The 18,339-nt window shown below is 60.1% G+C and overlaps 1 protein-coding gene across 2 annotated transcripts in view; it reads left to right on the top strand.

Moving 5' to 3' along the window:
- The window catches only part of SOX13 (SRY-box transcription factor 13), a 39,517-nt gene continuing 21,178 nt past the window's right edge, over nt 1–18,339 (top strand). The window contains exon 1 of one of the 2 annotated variants that reach the window (XM_066203816.1): nt 1–49. The gene's annotated coding sequence lies outside the window, so the exon portion shown is untranslated. Of the gene's footprint in view, nt 50–11,456; nt 11,645–18,339 lie in introns of those variants that run through there. The other variant, XM_066203815.1, reaches the window with a different exon arrangement.

Raw genomic sequence — 18,339 nt, 5'->3', positions numbered from 1 at the left:
GCGGTCGCCGCTCGCTGTCCCCTGGTCCCGCTCCGTCCCTTGCTCCGGGGTGAGTCTCGGGGACCTCTCCCGTTCGCGTGGGGTGTGCCCGGCTGAGGAGGAGGAGGAGGAGGAGGTTTCCCTTCCATCCTCGGGGTTTGGGCGGCGGGGAGGGGATGGAAAAGTCCCGTCGGGTCACGCGGGCCGTGCCCGGGGAACAGCGGGGCTTTGTTGTCTCCGGGGGTGGCCCTGAGGAATCCTCCTCCTCCTCCTCCTCCTCTTCCTCCTCGTGGCGTTGGGAGCGAGCCCGCCCTGCGCCCTGCAGGTCCGTGTCCCCCACCCTCCGGGAGCCTCGGGGCCGCTGCCCGGGTGTCCCCAGGTCACCTCCAGCCACCCGCGATGTCCCCACGAGCAGCCGGGGGGTGAATCCCTCCCCGCTGTCCCACCCTGTGCCCACCCTGGTGCCACCCCCAGGGTCCCTCTGGGAGGTCACAGCCGCATGGAATGCCCTCCACAGGCTCCCAAAAGCCAGGGATGGGGGAGATCCAGGGCTGTGGGGAGTCGGGATCGGCAGTTCCAGGGTCGGGATCGCTCGGGGCTGGCGCTCAGCCCGGGTGGCACCGGGCCCGGTCACCTCTGCGGGGCCACCCCCGTGTCCCTGTCCCTGTCAGCATCCCGGGCCGCTCCTTTTTGGGGTCTCATTTGTCCTTTTTGGGGTCTCATTTGTCCTTTTTGGGGTGTAATTTCTCCTTTTGGGGTCTCATCTGTCCTTTTGGGGTCTCATCTGTCCTTTTTGGGGTCTCATCTGTCCTTTCTGGGGTCTCATCTGTCCTTTTTGGGATCTCATTTGTCCTTTTGGGGTCTCACTTGTCATTTTTGGGTGTAATTTCTCCTTTTGGGGTCTCATTTCTCCTTTTCCCGGTGGTCTTTTTGTCGCTGGGATGGGGGACACGAGGGCCTGGCTGTCCCCAAAGGCCACCAACAGCCTCCAGGACCCCCCAAAATCCCTCATCCCCCTCCCAAATCCCTTCTCCTGCCGGTACCTATAGGCAAACAAACGCACCTGAATAGGGAATGAATGGAGTGAGAAAAGAGCCCGGAGCACTTTGTGCTCGCAGCGAGCCGGGAACAATCGCTAAATACAAATCAGCGAGAGAAAAGGCAGAGAGAGAGAGAGAGAGAGAGACAAAAGCAAGAACGGCGCCACAAAGGAGAGGAATGAAATGGTAAAGTAAAGTCAAACAAAAAGGAGCCGGGCTGAGACAAAAGGAGGGAACAATATCCCCGAGGCAATGGGCTCCTGAACAATGGGGACAGTGACAGCGGCACAAAGACACACTGTTTGCAAGTAGACGTTATCTCACACAGCCACTGGCAGGCCTGGCCCTGGCGCTTCTATTTTCAGGGATGCTTTTGTGCTGCGCCGAACAATATTCCTTGCATGGCTGCAGATACAGAGATCAGGGTTGGGGGGAATTTTTTTTAGGGTGGTTTTTTTTTTTTTTGCCTTCGCGGTGCCAGCTCTGCCATCAAAAGCAGGTTCAGCCCTTTGGAGGACGGGGCAGAGCGAGCTGAGGGTGATTTCGGTGACAATGCCACGGGAGGTGGTGGCATCAAGGCCACCAGGCAGCCCGGGGGGGTGTTTAGGACGGGCGATCCGGGGTTTATGGGCCCGCAGTTTGCATTTGAAGCGAGCCCGGGCGGACCTGCGGGATGGGGTTTGCCGGCTCCTTTTGTTGGCGGCGCTTTGGGGTTTTTTAAGCTCTGGAGGTGCTGGCTGGGCTGGCACGGCGCCCTGGCACCGGGGACACAGTCTGGGGGGGCAATGTGCGGGTCACGGCTCTGAGGAGGGTGCGGATGTCCCCGGGATGTCCTGGCTGATCCTTGGCACCGCCGAGCCCGGGTTTTGGCACTCCCGGAGCCACGGGAAGGGAGGACGGGGCAGCTCCCGGTTTTCCTTGTGGGATTGGGGCCGGCGGGAGCTGTTTGGAGTTGCTGTGTGCCCCAAATTCCCACCGAATTCCCGCATCCAAAGGGTTCTTTGGCCCTGTTGGGTGATGGGAGCAATCGCCACCCTCGAGGCAGCTGAACCCTCTCCATCCTCTCCCTTTGCCCCTGGGCTGGCGCTGCCCTGGGTTCTGTCTCCCAAAGTGACATTTAACACCCCCGAAGTGACGATTTGGGGTTTTTATGGGGGGGAGACATGAACGCACTCCTTGCTCCCAGCAGCCTTTTCTCCCCTGGGGGCTCCTGTGTCTTCTCCTCCCTGTGGGGAATTCCCTGGAATTCCTCACCCTCGGGATGAGCCAGGGGAGGAGGCTGCTCTCCCACGGAGAGCTGCGGCCGTGCCTGCGCTCATTTGTGGGATCACGGAGGCGTCACCCAGCTGTTCCCCCCCAAAAAAATCCTCCTCTGGACCCTTCCCACTGCCTGCCTCATCCCGGGAACGCCGTGCTGCGGGTAACGGCTCACCCCCAGAATTCTGGGGGACCCAGACCCCTCCCGATCCACCCCGACCCCACAAATCTCCCTGCAGAACCCTCCAGCCTTTTCCCCCACCCCAAAACCCTCCCCCTCCTCCCTCCAAAAAAAAAAAAAACCCAAAAAAAACAAAACCCTCGAGGACGTCACCGGGTTACCAAAAACCGAGCGGGGAGGGCAGAATTCGGGGTGTCGAGGGGCCGGGGCCGCCCCTATCGGGGCCGATCTCCTGCACGGCTCGGCTCGAGCAGCTGGGCTGAAAACAGCGGCGCTCTCTGATATCGATCACCTTATCTGGGGGCACATCCTGTTGCTATTTTTTGGCCGTTTCCTCCCCTCGGCAGCCGGGGAGCAGCGCCAGCTGCTCGAAACTTGCGGGATCGGGGACGGGGTGGGGTTTGGGGCGCCCCAAAAAAGGATCCTGGGTTCGCTTCGGGGGTTGATGCGACATCCGAGCAGAGGTTGAGGGTTGGCAAGGCGGGGAGGGGGGGATTTGGGGCGCTGAAATCGAAGCGAAGCCGCCGCGATCGGAGCCGTTCTGGGGGGGAAAAGAAAACGGCTCCAAATGCCGGTATCTGATTTTTGTGGTGGGCTCCGCGCACGTGCCCCGATGGGGGGCGGGGGGGGGGGACGGTTGTTGAGATCAAAGTCCCTTGTCCCCTCCGTGCCACCGCCCCGAGCTGCGGCAGCAGCAGCCGCGGGGCTGCTCCAGCCCTCCCCGAGCCCGTCCCAATCCCGAATTCCCGCATCCAAAGGGTGCCTTGGACCTGCTGGGTGATGGGAGCCGGGAAAAATCGCCCCTGGAGGCGGCTGGACCCTCTCCATCCTCCCCTGGCATCGCCTTTGTCCCCGAGCTGGCGCTACCCTCCCGAAGTGACATTTAACACCCCTAAAGTGACGATTTTGGGGTATTTTTAGGACACATCAAGGAACTCCTTACTCCCAGCAACCTTTTACCCACTGGGGGCTCCTGTTTCTTCTCCTCCCTGTCGGGAATTTTCTCCCCAAAATCGCGGCTGCTCCCGCTGGATTTTTTTTTTTTTTTTTTCGGAGTCGGGAGCTCTTGGCTGCAATTAGCTGGTATTTAAACCCTGGCTAACCCTCAACGCCCTAATGACAGCCGTAATGATGCTCTGCACATCCCGCAGCTAAAGATTACACTCGCTAATTAATTAAGCCCAGAGCCCCCCGCTCTTCCCTCAGCAGCCGGGGAGAAGAAATCGCTGAGAGTCTCTTAAGACAAAAAAAAAAAAAAAAAAAAAAAAAAGAAAAAAAAGAAAAAGGACATAAAAGCAGGGAAATGCAGGCGGCACCAAAACAAGACAAATGGGGATTTGGAGACAATCCGGGCCCAGTCCATGTGACCCGAGGAGTGGACGAGGCAGGAGAAAGGAGAAAAATGCCAAGGCCAGGACAGAGAAAAACAACAACAACAACAAAAAAGAGCCCAATAAAATCCCCCAAAAATCCAAGAGCCAGCTTAAAAACAAAACCCCAAAAAACCGAAAACAAACCGAAAAAAAAAAAAGGGGGGGGGGGGAAAGAAAAGCACCAAGATGAAGGGAGTGACAAAGCATCAAAGGGAAGAGAAACCAAAGGCGTCGGAACAAAGGACGAGCTGGAACAAAGCACCAAAGAGGGGGGAACAAAAGCACTAAACACGAAACAAAGGCGGGGGGACAAGAGAAGCCCCCCTGAGGGGCTGGGCCGTGGGTGGCACCGGGTCTCCCCCGGAGCCGGGCTGGCCCAGGGTGACAACCCCGGTGTCGCCTTTGAAGCGACAGCGCCGGGCTCGGGTCCCGGGGGAGGTCGGGGCGCAGCTCGGCCCCCGCTGCCCCCCGGCCGCGCCCCCGCCGGGCCCGCTGTGTGGTCCGGCCGTCCCCTCTGTCCCTCCTCTGTCCCTGTGTCCCTCCTCTGTCCCTGTGTCCCTCCCCTGTCCTTCTGTCCCCACCACTGTCCCTGTGGCCCTCCTCTGTCCCTCCCTGTCCCTCTGTCCCCCCCCACGCGTCTCTCCAGCTCCGTGCCCCGCTGCCACCAATGCCCCGCGGCCTGGGCACGGCTGTGGGGACAGTGCCGGGCTGGCTGTGGGGACAGTGCCGGGCTGGCTGTGGGGACAGTGCCATCCTGGCTGTGGGGACAGTGCCGGGCTGGCTGTGGGGACAGTGCCATGCTGGCTGTGGGGACAGTGCCAGGCTGACTGTGGGGACAGTGCCAGGCTGGCTGTGGGGACAGTGCCATGCTGGCTGTGGGGACAGTGCCGGGCTGACTGTGGGGACAGTGCCATCCTGGCTGTGGGGACAGTGCCATGCTGGCTGTGGGGACAGTGCCTTCCTGGCTGTGGGGACAGTGCCATCCTGGCTGTGGGGACAGTGCCATCCTGGCTGTGGGGACAGTGCCGGGCTGACTGTGGGGACAGTGCCATCCTGGCTGTGGGGACAGTGCCATCCTGGCTGTGGGGACAGTGCCTTCCTGGCTGTGGGGACAGTGCTGTCCTGGCTGTGGGGACAGTGCCATCCTGGCTGTGGGGACAGTGCCATGCTGGCTGTGGGGACAGTGCCATGCTGACTGTGGGGACAGTGCCATCCTGGCTGTGGGGACAGTGCCATGCTGGCTGTGGGGACAGTGCCATCCTGGCTGTGGGGACAGTGCCATGCTGGCTGTGGGGACAGTGCCATCCTGACTGTGGGGACAGTGCCATCCTGGCTGTGGGGACAGTGCCATCCTGGCTGTGGGGACAGTGCCTTCCTGGCTGTGGGGACAGTGCTGTCCTGGCTGTGGGGACAGTGCCGGGCTGGCTGTGGGGACAGTGCCTTCCTGGCTGTGGGGACAGTGCTGTCCTGGCTGTGGGGACAGTGCCATGCTGGCTGTGGGGACAGTGCCAGCCTGGCTGTGGGGACAGTGCCATCCTGGCTGTGGGGACAGTGCCATGCTGACTGTGGGGACAGTGCCGGGCTGACTGTGGGGACAGTGCCAGCCTGGCTGTGGGGACAGTGCCATGCTGGCTGTGGGGACAGTGCCGGGCTGGCTGTGGGGACAGTGCCATCCTGGCTGTGGGGACAGTGCCGGGCTGGCTGTGGGGACAGTGCCATGCTGGCTGTGGGGACAGTGCCATCCTGTCTGTGGGGACAGTGCCGGGCTGACTGTGGGGACAGTGCCATGCTGGCTGTGGGGACAGTGCCATGCTGACTGTGGGGACAGTGCCATCCTGGCTGTGGGGACAGTGTCATCCTGGCTGTGGGGACAGTGCCATCCTGTCTGTGGGGACAGTGCCATGCTGACTGTGGGGACAGTGCCAGCCTGGCTGTGGGGACAGTGCCAGGCTGACTGTGGGGACAATGCCAGCCTGGCTGTGGGGACAGTGCCGGGCTGGCTGTGGGGACAGTGCCAGGCTGGCTGTGGGGACAGTGCCATCCTGGCTGTGGGGACAGTGCCATCCTGACTGTGGGGACAGTGCCATGCTGGCTGTGGGGACAGTGCCGGGCTGGCTGTGGGGACAGTGCCAGCCTGGCTGTGGGGACAGTGCCAGGCTGACTGTGGGGACAGTGCCGGGCTGGCTGTGGGGACAGTGCCATCCTGGCTGTGGGGACAGTGCCATGCTGGCTGTGGGGACAGTGCCATCCTGGCTGTGGGGACAGTGCCATGCTGGCTGTGTCACCCCCCATCCCGCGGTGACTTTGCCGTGTGTGTGGCTGGGCTGGCCCCTGGTGCTGGGGACAGGGACAGGGACAGGGGGGACAATCCCAACCGCCTGGGTGAAAACCAGGTTGAGAATCGAGTCCCAGAGGAGCCGATTTGCTCCCAATCCCTGCTTGGAGCTGGATGTCCCTGGGTTGGCACAAGCGGTGTCACAACCGGGGGGGACACGTGGGGACCTCCAGGGTGGCCAGGGGTGGGGTGAGCCAGGAGGGCAACTGGTTTTGGGGTGCTGGGAGATGGATTTGGGGTGCTGGACACTGGCCAGTGCCACCACACCAGCTGATGGCCCTTGGGGGTGGGTGACAGTGACCTCGTGGGCAGTGGCAGCGCCTCCACTGCATCATCCCGGGATTTTCATGGGTGGGACACAAGGCAGGATCATGGGAACAACTGAGGGGACACGGGAAGGGATAGACGGACACAGGAGTGGCTTTGGGGACACGGGAATGGAGTTCCCATGAGGACACGGGTGAGGGGACATGGGACTGGCCGTGGGGACATGGGAATTGATAGAGGGACATGGAAATGGCTGAGGGACACGGGAGTCACTGAGGGACACAGAAGTGGCTTTGGGGACACGGGAATGGAGCTCCCGTGAGGATACAGGTGAGGGGACATGGGAATAGCTGAGGGACACAGGAGTGGCTTTGGGGACACGGGAACTCCACTCCCGTGAGGACACGGCTGAGGAGACACGGGACTGGCCGTGGGGACACGGGACTGGCCGTGGGGACACGGGAATGGCTGAGGGACACGGGAGTGGCTTTGGGGATGCAGGAATGGCTGAGGAACGTGGGAATGGAGTTCCCATGAGGGGACACAGGAATGGCCATGGGGACACAGGAATGGCCGTGGGGACACGGGACTGGCCATGGGGACACAGGAATGGCCATGGGGACACAGGAATGGCCGTGGGGACACGGGACTGGCCGTGGGGACACGGGACTGGCCATGGGGACACGGGACTGGCCGTGGGGACACAGGAATGGCTGAGGGACATGGGACTGGCCATGGGGACACAGGAATGGCTGAGGGGACACAGGAGTAGCTGTGGGGACACGGGAGTGGCCGTGGGGACACAGGAATGGCTGTGGGGACACGGGAGTGGCCGTGGGGACACAGGAATGGCTGTGGGGACACGGGACTGGCTGTGGGGACACAGGAATGGCTGAGGGGACGCAGGAATGGCTGTGGGGACACGGGAGTGGCTGTGGGGACACAGGAATGGCCGTGGGGACACGGGAGTGGCCGTGGGGACACAGGAATGGCCGTGGGGACACGGGACTGGCCATGGGGACACAGGAATGGCTGTGGGGACACAGGAATGGCTGAGGGGACACGGGAGTGGCCGTGGGGACACAGGAATGGCCGTGGGGACACGGGACTGGCCATGGGGACACAGGAATGGCTGTGGGGACACAGGAATGGCTGTGGGGACACGGGAGTGGCTGTGGGGACACAGGAATGGCTGAGGGACATGGGACTGGCCGTGGGGACACGGGAATGGCTGAGGGACACGGGACTGGCCATGGGGACACAGGAATGGCTGTGGGGACACAGGAATGGCCGTGGGGACACGGGAGTGGCCGTGGGGACACAGGAATGGCTGAGGGACACGGGACTGTCCGTGGGGACCCGGGAGCGCTGCGGGGACCCCTCGGCGGGTCCCCGGGGCCGTTCCCAGCCCGCCGAGGCGCCCGGCCCGTGCCCGTTCCCAGACAAAGGCTGCGTTTCCGTGCAGGAAGCTTGGCCGGGTTTGTTCCCGCGGCTTTGCCCCCTCGGGCCGGTTCCGAAGGGGCCCGGCCCGTTGCGCGCAGCCTCGGCGTGACCCAGCCCCGGGGATCCCGCGGCCTCCAGCCGGCCCCGGGCTCGGCTCCCAGCGCTCCCGGGCCTCCGGGCAGGGCTTGGGAAAAAGGAAGGTGAGGTGCGGCCGTGCCTGTCCCCTGCTGCCCCCTGCCCCGGCAGCGCTGGCCCCTCGGGCTCGGCCGGCCCTGCAGCCATTGTCCCGGCTTCCTGCTGCCCGGGGAGAGCTGCAGGAGGGATGGGAGGCCGGGAAATGGTCCTGCGGCATTGCCCAGGTGCAGCCAGGTGGGAGCAGGAGCTGGGCGGGTCGCCGTCTGAAGGGACGGAGACGGGGACGGGGTCTGTGCCACCGTGTCCATCCCGGCACCTCATCCCTGTGGTCCTGGAGATGTCCAGCAGGTCCTGGGGGTGTCCAGGAGGTCCTGGGGGTGACCAGTGAGTCCTGAGGATGTCCAGGAGGTCCTGGAGATCTCCAGCAGGTTCTGAGGATGTCCAGAAGGTCCTGGAGGTGTCCAGCGGGTCCTGGGGATGTCCAGCAGATCCTGGGGATGTCCAGCAGATCCTGGGGCTGTCCAGCTGGGGATGTCCAGGACATCCTGGGAGTCTCCAGCAGGTCCTGGGAATGTCCAGCAGGTCCAGAGGGCAGGAAGGAAAGGAAAGTGAAAGTCCAGGCCGGCTGCTGCCCTGGCGACCCCAACAAAGCTCCCGCTCCCTCTTTGGCTCCGTCACGCGTGTCCCCGGAATTCCCCTTTGGGAATTATGTCCCTGTCCGGTTTGGGGACCCCTGGAGTGGCTTTGGGGACCTTGGGGGCAGCACAGCCAGGGGGGGACGCGGGTCCCCCATAACCCCCCCCCGTCCTGAGGCCTCTGGGGGTCAGGGGGTGACACAGAGGGGCTGGTGGCTTTGGGGACACGCCAGGCTGTCCGTGCGAGGGGTGGCACTGGGACAAGGCGTCCCCTCAGCTGGGGAGGGGGGGGAGCTGCCTCGGGGTCCTGCCCCGTCCTCTCTGGGCCTGTTTCTGCAGCTGGGAATGGGAATTCGGGAATGTTCCACTGGTTTTAATGGGAATGTTCCACTGGTTTGAATGGGAGTGTTCTACTGGTTTAAATGGGAATGTTCTACTGGTGTTAATGGGAATGTTCCACTGGTGTTAATGGAATGTTCTACTGGTTTTCATGGGAGTGTTTCACTGGTTTTAATAGGAATGTTTCACTGGTTTTAATGGGAGTGTTCCACTGGTTTAAACGGGAATGTTCCACTGAGTTCAATTGGATGTTTCACTGAGTTTAAATGGGAATGTTTCGCTGGGTTTAATGGGAATGTTTCACTGAGCCCCTTTAGGGTTTGGGGTCTGTGGGTGCAGCCCACTCCCCCTATTTCCAAATCCCAGCGGCTCGATCTCTTCTCTCCTGCCCTTGAGTGGAAAAAAAAAAAAAAAACCTGGAAAAAATAAAAAAAGAAATTCCCAGGGAAGAAAATAACGGTGTGGGGGAGGAAAGAGCCCGGAGTCAATGGGAACTTTCCCGGCTGCTGAAACATAAACAACCCTTCCGTGTTGACACAACATTTTAAAGGTTTCACGGCAGGAAAAGAAAAAAAAGGGAAAAAAAAAAAGAAAAAAAAAAAGAAAAAAAAAAGAAAAAAAAAAGAAAAAAAAAAAGAAAAAAAAGTTCCTTGTCAACAGTGGCCGGTCCAAGCCACCCCCCTGGGCTCCCCTGGAAGGGATTTTATCCCCTCGGGAAGGCAGGTGAGGGAATTCCAGGATTTTATCCCCTCTGGAAGGCGGGTGATAGAATTCCCAGATTTTATCTCCTTGAGGAAGGCAGGTGATGGAATTCCCAGATTTTATCCCCTCAGGAAGTGGAGTGATGGATTTCCCAGATTTTATCTCCTTGGGGAAGGGCAGGTGATGGAATTCCAGGATTTTATCTCCTTGGGGAAGGGCAGGTGAGGGAATTCCAGGATTTTATCCCCTTGGGGAAGGGCAGGTGATGGAATTCCCAGATTTTATCCCCTCGGGATTCCCGGGAGCTGCTGGAGTGGGCAGAGCCACGCGGGGCGCTGGATTTGGGGGCGTGGGGAGATCCTGAGTTGTCCCCAGGTAGGAAAATCCTTGTGGATCCAACCGAGCTCCCGGTTTTCCATCACAAGGCCAGTGTGGGAATGGTGTCCATCTGTCCGTCTGTCCGTCCAGCTGGGGGGCTGCCAGTCGTTCCCCTTGCTCCGTGCCAGCCTTGCCATGGGGCACAAAACAAACAACAAAAAGGGTTTAGCAGCGCTTAATCCTTGGGTATTTTAACCTTTAAAAGAATGATTCCGTGGGTTTCCCTAAAGTTACTTCCCTATTTATTCCCCTAATTATTTGTTTATTCCCCTGCCTTAATTGTTTCCCTGAAATTAATGATGAAAAACAAATCCAATCCCTTTTTGGGATTGGAAAAATGGGGAAACCCTTTTGGGATTGGAAAAAGGGGGAAACCCTTTTGGGATTCCCACCAGGAAAAACGTTGCACCTGGAGAAGGAACCTGGAGATGTTTTCGGGGGTTTTAATCAGCAAAACCCATTTGAAAATCCCAAACCCGAGAGTTTGGGAGCTCGGAGAGGCTCCAGGGGGGGTGAGCTCAGAGGGCCTCACCTTTGGGGCGTTTATAGGGCCGGCGGATGATTGATTTGGGGCATCAGGAAGTTTCCACGCTGGCCACGAGCCGAGCTGGCAAACACGGGAGTGGGAAGAATTCCCGAAGTGCGGCCACAATGGGAACCGGTTCCACTCGGGCTGCCCTTCACAATGGGGCCGGGCTGGGATCCAGGGAAAAGCTGTGCCAGGGAAAAGCTGCCGGCGAGGATGGATTCCCCCTTTGTTCCTCCACCTGCTGAGGTTTCCCTCCCGGCCCAGGTGAGGTTTCCGCTGCCGCTCCCACCTTCGCCCTCCCGGGTTTGATCAGGGAGCGTCTCCCGGCCCCATTCGGGGGTTCCTCGGGGAATTTTTGGGATTTGTGGAACGGTCAGGAACGGTCCGGTGAGGAATTCTCAGGGAAAGAGGAGGTGGGGGATGAACCAGCACGGCGAGGGAGTAAATTTGGGGTGATGTGGGAAGTTGGAAGCCGAGTTTTGGGGGCGCGCTGTGATTTTTGGGACCCCCCGCCCGCCCGGGGAATGTGGGCTGGGCTCTCCAAAATCCAGGCACGGCTCGGAGCGGGGAGGGTCCCGTCCCTGCCGCCCCCGGGGCGCGGGGGGAGCTCAGGGGTGTCCCCCAAGACCCCTCCGAGGTTCTCCCAGCCTTTGGGGGGGTCTCGGCCTCCGGCGGAGCTCCGGGCAGAGCGCGGAGCCGCCGGCGCTGTCACACGCGTGTCCCCGGCGGGTCCCCAGGGGAGGGGACGGGGCGCAGGGGCCGCCCCGGAGCCGCTTGCTGGCTGGCTGGACCGGTGTCCCTCCTCCTCCTCCTCCTCCTCCTCCTCCTCCTCCTCCTCCTCCTCCTCCTGCCTCCCTCTCTCCGCCCGGCGCCGGGGCAGCTCCCAGCGGAGGCGCTGGGGACATGGAGCGGACCTGAGGCGGGCGCGGCGGAGGTGGCGGAGCCCGCGGCGGCACCGGGGACAGCACCGGCGGCACCGGCGGCACCGGCACCGGCACCGGCGGCACCGGGGCGGCGGTACCGGGGCTCGGAGAGGCAGCGCAGCGGAACCGTGAGTGCGGCCGGGGGGCACCGGGACAGCCCCGGGGGGCACCGGGACAGCCCCGGGGGCACCGGGACAACTCCGGGGGGCACCGGGACAACTCCGGGGGGCACAGACAGCCCCGGGGATCACAGACAGCCCCGGGGGGCACCGGCACAGTCCCGGGAGCCGAGCACCCTGCGGGGTCGGGAACACTCCCGGGGATCGAGGAACATCCTCGGGGGTCGCGGCTGGGGGGAACCGAAGGGAGAACCCCCCCAGAGCTCCTGGGCTTGAAGAGGAGAAGGGAAAAGGGGGGAAGAGGCGCGGGGTCCGGCCCCGCTCAGCCGCGAAGTTCGGGGCTGCGAACTCCGCTCCGAGAGCCCAGGGGAGCCCGGCAGGAGAGGGGTTAATCCCGGCAGGAGAAGGGTTAATCCCACGACCCCACCGGGGATTTTTGGCTCCGTCCCACCGCGAACCTCCGGGCTCTGCCCCGGCACATCTGGGGACAGAGGGGACACAGGCGACAGTCCCCCCCCCGGAGCGGTCCGGGGGTGTCCCCGCGGGGCGCAGGGACAGACGGACAGAGCCGCGTGTGTCCCGGGGCGGGGACACGGCTGTGCCCTGCTCGGGGCGGGTTGGGGACCCCCTTGTCGCCGCCTCTTGTCCCTGTCCCTCATCCCCGTCCCCAGGTGACACTCGGCTGCATCCCACCCTCCCCGGTGTCCCTGCGGGGACAGGGGACACCTGGCCTGGGGACACCATGGCTCCGGCCACCCCTGCAGGGCCGGCGCCGAGCAGGAAAACTCTGCCGGTGCCACACGGAGAGGCACAAACGCCGCGACACTGTCGCGACAGCGCACGACCTGAGAGAGAGGGTTCGGAAGCGGGGACAGCGCTGAACTCTTGTCGCTTGGCCGGGACAAACCTTGTCGCCGCCGCGGCGACATTCCCGGAGCCACCCGGGCTCCGGGCGCAGATTTGGGGGGGAACTGGGGGATTTTTTTTTTTCCCCCCACCCCTCGAGAGCTGAAAAACCTCAGCGAGTTGAAGTTTAGCGGGTGCTGCGAGGAGCGGTTTTAGGGCGAAAAAAAAGCGAAATAAACAGAATCCGGCGGCGGTTTCCACCTCTGATTAACGATTTCCAGGGGGTCGGTGCCAGGGAGGAACGAATGATGCTGCCCCGGGAAAAAAATCGCTGCCCGTGTTGTTGGAGTCTCGGTTTCATCTCCCTGGGCTCAGGAAAAGCACGAGGGATGGATTTAAGGAGTGAAAAAAAGGGAGAATTAGCTCGGTTAATGTGATTTTTTTTTTTTTTTCGTCCCTCCCTCTCCTCTCTCCCGGTAACTCCTGTTTGTAATTCCTGCACTTTCCTCTCGCTTCAATTCCATTTGGTGCAGGATCCATTCCGGTGACACTGATACAGTTCTTTTTATTTTTTTTCCTCTCTTTTTTTCTTTTTTCTTTTCTTTTTTTTATTTTTCCTCTTTTCCTTTTTGAAACCCGGCAATTTTTTTTTTTTTCCGGAGGCTTTTGTGCCGTTAAAAATAGCAGCCGGCCTTTGACAACCGCTGGCGGGCTCAGGACAGGTTTCCTTGACACATTTTCACCACCATCCTTCTCCCTTCGCGCTGATTTGTGCCCCTCCCGTGGCACCAGAACCGCCACCTCCCCCTTCCCAGAAGAGCAAAAATCCCCAACTTTTTTGATTTAAATCCCCTTTTTTCCTCCCTTGGAAAAGCTCAGCTCCTACTTTGATTTTTTTTTTTTTTTTTACTTCCACCCAAACCCTCCCAGCTCCCTAAATCCGTCTCGCAGGGAAGTTTATCCCGGGCTCTGAGATGTCCTGAGGGGAATTTCTGGACTTTTTGTCTCCCTGCCGAATTGTCCATTATTCCAGGGGGGTGGATCTGTGCCCTGGCAGGCCGGGATGGGGGAGATGGAGCAGCTCGTAAAGTTGTTATGTGCTGGAGGGGTTTGAATTTCATTTATGGGCTGCAGGGGACGGGTTTCTGTCCCCGGGAAAGGGAGCAGGGTAAAAGCTGCTCTGTCAGTGGGGTTATTTTTAATTTGGGGGTTTTCTGGGGTCCCCAGGAGCAGGGGCATGGTAAAGCCACTCTTTTGGTGGAAATATTTATAATTTTGGGGTTTTCTGGGGTCCCCGGGAAGGGGAGCATGTTAAAACCACTTTTTTTTTGGCGGGATTATATTTAATTCGGGGGTTTTCTGGGGTCCCCGTGAAGGAAGGCACGGTAAAGCCACTCTTTTTCGTGGGATTATTTATAATTTTGGGGCTTGCTGAAATCCCTGTGAAGGGGAACATTTTAAAACTGCTCTTTCAGTGGAATTATTTATCATTTTGGGGTTTTTTGGGGTCCCTTGTGCCCAGCTGGGACCGGGACTCTCCAGGGCTGAGCAGCCGTGGGGGGTGAAGGTGGCTCGGGGGTGGTTTGACCCCCCAGGTGAGGTTTTGGGGGATCCAAAACCCCCAAAAAAGGTGAGGAGTGAGGAGTCCGTCCGTGCTGCTGCCGGTGTCGGGGGCAGAGCATCCCTGGGGGTGGGACACGGGGATTGGGATTTTCCTGGTGAGGATGTGGGGTGGGAGAGTGAATCCCTGTGGGGGCACAGGTGATGGGAATCTTTGGGATACAGGTGAAGGGAATCTTTGGGATACAGGTGATGGGAATCGTTGGGATAGAGGTGAAGGAAATCTTTGGGATACATTTGATGGGAATCTTTGGGATACATTTGATGGGAATCTTTGGGATGCAGGTAAAGGGAACCCCTGGGATGCACTGGGCTGTGTGGAGGGAATCTCTGGGATGCAGGTGGAGGAAATCTTTGGGATACAGGTGGGCTGTGTGGAGGGAATCTCTGGGATGCAGGTGGAGGAAATCTTTGGGATACAGGTGGGCTGTGTGGAGGGAATCTCTGGAGTTCAGGTGAAGGGAATCTCTAGGGTACAGGTGAATCTCTGGGATGCACTGGGCTGTGTGAGGTGAATCTTTGGGATACAGGTGAGGGGAATCTTTGGGATGCAGGTGGCCTGTGCAGAGGGAATCTCTGGGACACAGGTGGGCTGTGTGGAGGGAATCTTTGGGATGAGGGGGATGGGAATCTTTAGGGTGCAGGTGGGATGTGTGAGGTGAATCTCTGGGATGCAGATAAAGGGAATCTCTGGGATGCACTGGGCTGTGTGGAGGGAATCTCTGGGATACAGATAGGCTGTGCAGAGGGAATCTTTGGGATGCAGGTGATGTGAGATGAATCTCTGGGATGCAGGTGACAGGAATCTCTGGGATGCAGGTGCGATGTGAGAAGGGAATCCCTGGGATGCGAAGAGGGAATCCCTGGGATGTGAGGGAGGAATCCCTGGGATACTTCGGGCTCTGGAAGCCGCTGCTGTCCCAGCCCTCCGTGTGCTCAGCTCGGGGATCCCAACCCACCAACAACAAACCCGAACAAACTTTCAGGGCCCTCGGGGTGGCCACAGCTGTTGGCACGGAGCTGGCGTCACCTTGGGGGTCCCTGCGAGCTGACCCGGTGTGTCTGGGGGCTCAGCGACGCTGTCCCCTCGGGGCTCACCCGGCTTTGTCCGGGGCCACGCTCCTGCTGGCTCCAGCTTTATCCCTTCGTGCCTGCACGTGGGGGTTGCAGAAATCCCCCCCCCCCCAAAAAAAAACCCCAAAAGCTTCCAAAGCAGCTCTGACCACCCAGGGACCACCTTTAACACCGCCCGGGGCCGCGCTGGCAGCGCCGCTCCTCCTCTCCTGTCCCACCCTGCGAGTTCCCAGCCGCGCTGGGGGAACACCCGCCGCTCGTTTTCCTTGGAAATCCTGGGTTTTTTTGGAGCAGAACAATCCCCTGGCGGCAGGGCAGCCGCTGCCCTGAGCCCGCGGTGCCGCCGAGGAGCCGCTGCCCTCTTTTGTTCTCCGCTCCGAGGGAGCATCGCTGCGGGCTGGGGGGGGGGGCGGGGGTGAGGAACTCCCACCGCACACAAAAATTCCGGGGTTTGGGAAGGCTGGGAAAGACCTTTGGGATCGTCTGAAGTGCCACGGGCAGCAGCACCTCGTGTTCCCTGGGAAAAGAGTGTGTGTGGGGGGGTCCGGGCTGCTGCTTTTGGGGGGGCTGAGAGCGGCTGTGGGGCTCAGAGAGGGTCTGGGGGGGGGGTTGTGGGAGTTGGGGGGGCTCGGGGATGAGGATGGAGGAGTTTGGGGTGGATCAGGAAGAGCTGGGGGGCTCAGGGGTGATTATTAAGGAGCTGTGGGGCTTGGGAGGAGCTGGGGGGCGGTTCAGGGCTGAGGATGGAGGAGTTGGGGGGCTTGGGAGGAGTTTGGGGGGCTCAGGAGGAGCTGGGAGGTTCAGGGATGAGGATGGAGGAGTTTGGGGGGCTCAGAAGGAATTTGGGGTGGATCAGGAAGAGCTGGGAGGTTCAGAGATGAGGACGGTGGAGTTTGGGGGGGTTCAGGAGAAGCTGGGGAGCTCAGGGAGGGTTATGAAGCAGCCGTGGGGCTTGGAAGGAGCTGTGGGGCCTCAGAGCTGATGGACAGAGGAGTTTAGGGTCTCAGGAGGAGCTGGGGGGGTTCAGGGCTGAGGATGGAGGAGTTTGGGGGGCTCAGGAGGAGCTGGGGGGGCTCAGGGATGATTATGAAGGAGCTGAGGGCAGTCAGGAGGAACTGAGGAGATCCAGGCTGAGGCAGAAGGAGCTGCAGGGTCTCAGCAGGATCTGGGGGTGCTCAGGAGGGTCTGGGGGAGCTCAGCAGGATCTGGGGGTGCTCAGGAGGGTCTGGGGGAGCTCAGCAGGATCTGGGGGTGCTCAGGAGGGTCTGGGGGAGCTCAGCAGGATTTTGGGGCTCAGCAGGATCTGGGGAGGGGGTGCTCAGGGGGGTCTGGGGGAGCTCAGCAGGATTTAGGGGCTCAGCAGGAGCCGGGTACACCCACACTGAAGCCAGAGCAGCCGCGGGCTCGGGGCTGCCGGAGCCCAAAAAGCCGCGGCAGCCGCCGAGCCGGGGGTGCCCAGGCCAGGGGTCCCCCCACAGCAGCGCGACCACCCCCGAGCCGAGCCGAGCCGAGCCGGGCTTTTCCCCGCTCTTTTCCCGGGATTTTCGCAGCATTTTCTGTCTCTCCGGGTTTCTCGGCGCTGCGGGGACGGAGCTCCGGGGAAGTTTTTGTGCGATGCATCATCGCCGGATTCCCAGCCCGGGGTTTAACCCGGTCGGGAGCACGCAGAAAGGGAATAAATTAGAGCAGCTCGTGACAGCTCTGCCGGGAAATATCTCCGTGTTTTCAGCCCGTCCTGAGCCTCGCAGGGAGTCGGTGCAGGGGTGGGATCTGCCCCCACCCGGTGCTGGGCAGTGCCCGGGCTCCTGCAGCTCGGGGACTTACAGAGAGGCGAAATTTCAAAATACTTTGGACCTGGGAACGGAGAATTAAACAGCGGAGGGGCAAAATTTCAAATGCTTCAAACCTGGTGAGGAACATTAAATTCTAGAGGGGCAAAATTTCAAGTATTTCAGATCTGGGAAGGGAGAATTTAATTCTAGAGGGGGAAAAATTTCAGCTGTTTCAGACCTGGTAATGAAGCGTTGAATTGTGGAGGGGCAAAATCTCAAATATTTCAGACCGGGGAATGGAGCATTAAATTGCGGAGAGGTAAAATTTTGAATATTTCAGCCCCAGCTCTCCCGGTTTGGATCCTTTGGCTGAAGGGGCAGGAGCTTCCCCTTGGCGCAATCCTCATGGGAAGAGCTTTTTGAGTTAAAAATGATGGATTTGAGGTAAAAGCAGGCACAGAAACCTTTGGGGTGCAAGGGGCGTTTGGGGACGAAGGTGAGCAGAGCCGTTTCTGGGACTGGAGCAGGTGGGCACAGAGTGGGAGGGAAGGAGGGAGGGCAGGGGGTTTCCAAGAGGCCGGAAATTGTCCAAAATTTGCTGCCTGTGGAGCTCTGCCACTCTGCCAACTTCACCTCAAACATTTCTGTGAGTGCTTTTACCTCAAATCCATCATTTTTAACTCAAAAACTCCTCCCGTGAGGATTGCACCGAGGGGAAGCTCCTGCCCCTTCAGCCAAAGGATCCAAACCGGGAGAGCTGGGCCTGAAATATTCGAATTTTTACCTCTCCACAGTTTAAAGCTCCATTCCCCAGGTTCGAAATATTCGAAAATTTGCCCCTCCACTGTTTAATTCTCCATTATCAAATCCGAAATATTTGAAATTTTGCCCCCACGGTTTAGTTCCCCGTTCCCAGCCGGGCCTGCTCCGGCCATGTGAGGGTTATAAAAGATGCAGGCGGTGGCCGCAGCCTCCCGCCACCTTTTCCCTGTCCCTTATCAGACAGGGACAAGATAAGAAGCCACCTGAGGAGCCCCTGAGAGCTCCCAGCCGAAAATCCGGCATTGTTATTTTAATGCCGGTGCCGGCGGCTCGCGGCTGCTCATTGTTGGGCGGAAAGAGGAGAGGATATAAATTAAATATAACGAGGGGAGCTGAAAAGGCAGCATTTGATCCTCTTCGCGGCGGAGAACGGGGTTGGCAGGAGATGGGGACTTTTGGGGGAGAAGCAGGAGAAGTTGGAAGGGAAGAATTCAGGGTTTGGAAGGGAGGGATTTGGAATTTGGAATCAGGAACTTGGAAGGGAGAAATTCTGAATTTGGAAGGGAGAATTTCTGAACTCGGAAGGGGGGAGATTCCAGATTTGGAAGGGAGGAATTCAGGATTTGGAAG

This window comes from Chamaea fasciata, unplaced genomic scaffold (assembly GCF_029207755.1).
Source record: "Chamaea fasciata isolate MVZ Bird 193981 ecotype frontalis unplaced genomic scaffold, bChaFas1.0.hap1 SCAF_25, whole genome shotgun sequence".
NCBI classification, from domain to species: Eukaryota; Metazoa; Chordata; class Aves; order Passeriformes; family Sylviidae; genus Chamaea; species Chamaea fasciata.
Note: the sequence above shows the minus strand (reverse complement) of the source record. Positions and strands in the feature narration are given on the sequence as shown.